Source organism: Lissotriton helveticus, chromosome 1_1, assembly GCF_964261635.1.
Source record: "Lissotriton helveticus chromosome 1_1, aLisHel1.1, whole genome shotgun sequence".
Taxonomy (NCBI): Eukaryota; Metazoa; Chordata; class Amphibia; order Caudata; family Salamandridae; genus Lissotriton; species Lissotriton helveticus.
The window spans coordinates 1,850,854,738-1,850,857,334 of NC_136057.1; the positions used below are offsets into that span (position 1 = coordinate 1,850,854,738).

At 43.3% G+C, this 2,597-nt stretch overlaps 1 pseudogene; it reads right to left on the bottom strand.

The window, feature by feature from the left end:
* Positions 1–327: 327 nt before the first annotated feature.
* Positions 328–2,117, bottom strand: LOC144753802 (60 kDa heat shock protein, mitochondrial pseudogene; annotated as a pseudogene).
* Between the last annotated feature and the right edge of the window lie 480 nt (positions 2,118–2,597).

Genomic DNA, 2,597 nt, shown 5'->3' on the forward strand with positions numbered 1-2,597 from the left:
CCTGCAGTTACCTACTCTTCTGCAAAGACAGGCACCCTAAAAGGGTACTCCAACATGGTAAACTGTTAGTTACAATGAATACATTAATATTTCAATGTCTCACAGCCGGAGTTCGGGAATATACAGAGGATTTAAAAATAAAAAATACATTACCTGCAGGTACGGACATGGCAGCAGTAAACAGTTCCATAATATCAGTTGGCTTCTGGCAACTATGTGTTACAGTCTCACATTGTGGCCATTCTCCCCACCAACGGTTTTCTCTGAAGAATTATTTCTCTGTTGCAACACAGGTGTGCGTCAACTGTCACAGTTTTAAACTATGCATAAAGCATGCTGAAATTAGAACATGCCGCCTCCCATTCCTCCGCCCATTCCTCCCATTCCGCCCATTCCACCCATTGCACCCATGCCAGGATCTTTTTCTTCTTTCGGAATATCAGTCACAACAGCTTCTGCAGTTGTTAAAAGAGAAGCAACTCCTGCTGCATCTACCAGGGCAGTTCTTACAACCTTTGTGGGGTCAATGATTCCTTTCTCTACCATATTTACAAACTCTCCAAGCATGGCATCATAACCAATATCTAGAGGACTCTGCATGATCTTTTCTACAATCAATGATCCTTCAACACCTGCATTTACTGCAATGGTCATCGCTGGGATTTTAAGGAACTTCTTTATTATCTCAATTCCAATTTTCTGGTCCTCATTTGCTGGGGTCAAAGGATCCAAAGCTGGGATACACCGAAGCAATGCACAACCACCTCCAAGAACGATACCTTCTTCTACAGCAGCACGTGTAGCATTTAGGGCATCAGTAACTCTGTCTTTCTTCTCATTCACCTCAACATCACTTGTCCCACCAATCTTCAGAACGGCCACACCATCAGAAAGCTTGGCAAGTTTTTCATTCAACTTTTCTTTTTCAAAGTCGCTATTTGTAACTTCCAACTGGTCCAAGATTTCCTGAACACGCTTTTCAATCTGAGTTTTATCCCCCTTCCCTTTCAGCAGCATGGTATCATCTTTAGTCACAATAACCTCTCCTACTTTGCCAAAATCATGAGGTTGAATATCTTCAAGATTTTAAGTCAGTCCCTCTTCTCCAAATACAGCACCACCAGAAGCAACTGCCATGTCTTTAAGCTGGATTTTTCAATTATCTCCAAAACCTGGTGCTTTTACAGCAACAACTTGCAGTCCAACTTTCAGTCGATTCAACACCAGAGTGCTGAGTGCTTCGCCATCAACATCTTCAGCAATAATGACCAGAGGCTTACGATGAGAATTAGCTATTTCAAGGGCAGGAACAATAGACTGGACACTGGAAATCTTCTTTTCACTGAGCAAAGCAAAGGCATCCTGGAACTCGCATTTTTGACCTTTTGCTGGGTTGATGAAGTACGGTGAGATGTAGCCCTGGTCAAACTTCATACCTTCAATTATTTCCAACTCATCATGAAGAGTTTTGCCATCCTTCACTGTAATGACACCCTTACGCCCAACTTTCTTCATTGCACCCGATATTAAGTTTCCAATTTCCGGATCGCCATTTGCCGAAATTGTAGCAACCTGTGCAATTTCTTCTGCCGTTGTGACAGGTTTCGACTGATTTTTCAGTTCTGCTATAACCGCATCAACTGCCAGCATTACCCCTCTCCTGATCTCCACTGGGTTTGCACCTTTACTTATTTTTTCAAATCCTTCCTTGGCAATGGAACGTGCTAGTACAGTTGCAGTGGTTGTTCCATCTCCAGCCTCTTCGTTTGTGTTATTTGCAACATCTTGTACTAGTTTAGCATCAATATTTTTATATTTATCTTTCAGATCGATTGCTTTGGCCACTGTGACACCATCTTTAGTCACCTTTGGACTTCCCCAGCTTTGTTCAAAGATGACTGTCCTGCCCTTTGGTCCCATTGTAACGGCCACAGCATCTGCCAACAAGTCCACACCTTGGAGCATCAAGGCCCTAGCCTCGGCAACAAACTTAACATCTTTCGCATACGAGCGCGTGAGGTGAGGAGTCAGTGCTCTGGATACTGGGAGCATTTGGTGCAGGACTGATGGTAAACGCAGCATTTCTTAGCTGGAGGCGCGGACTGACAGGGCAAGAATCTAAGATGAAGTGTAGAGTATCGCTGGGTGCAGAGACCTCTATATTGCCACTCTGTTCCCTACTGAGCCCCTTTAAAACCTTCTTCACCAGTACTCCCTCCCACTGGATCCCTACCCCACCGCAACTGACAATAAAAGGAAATTCCTGCAAATTTTCCTGCAATAGTTGTGTATGAAAAACCTTTATTTATCAAATGCAGTACAAAACCTAATTAGAGCTGTTCCGTAGTTGACACATTCCTAATGTGGGCATCAATGTTACCATAACTTATGAATTCTCTCCAGGCTTGTTTGTAACTTCTTCTTGTGGATGATGCTATTAATTTTTCTACACGTTTGACTATCCTCAATCCCCCCAGGCCCAAACGCTTTGTGGGATCTCAGTCTTGTTGATTTCTGCCCCTGGCGCCAAATTTCGAAATTTCTGCAACTGAAATCGAGGCAGAGCATCTGCTATACTGTTATTAGTTCCAGGAATA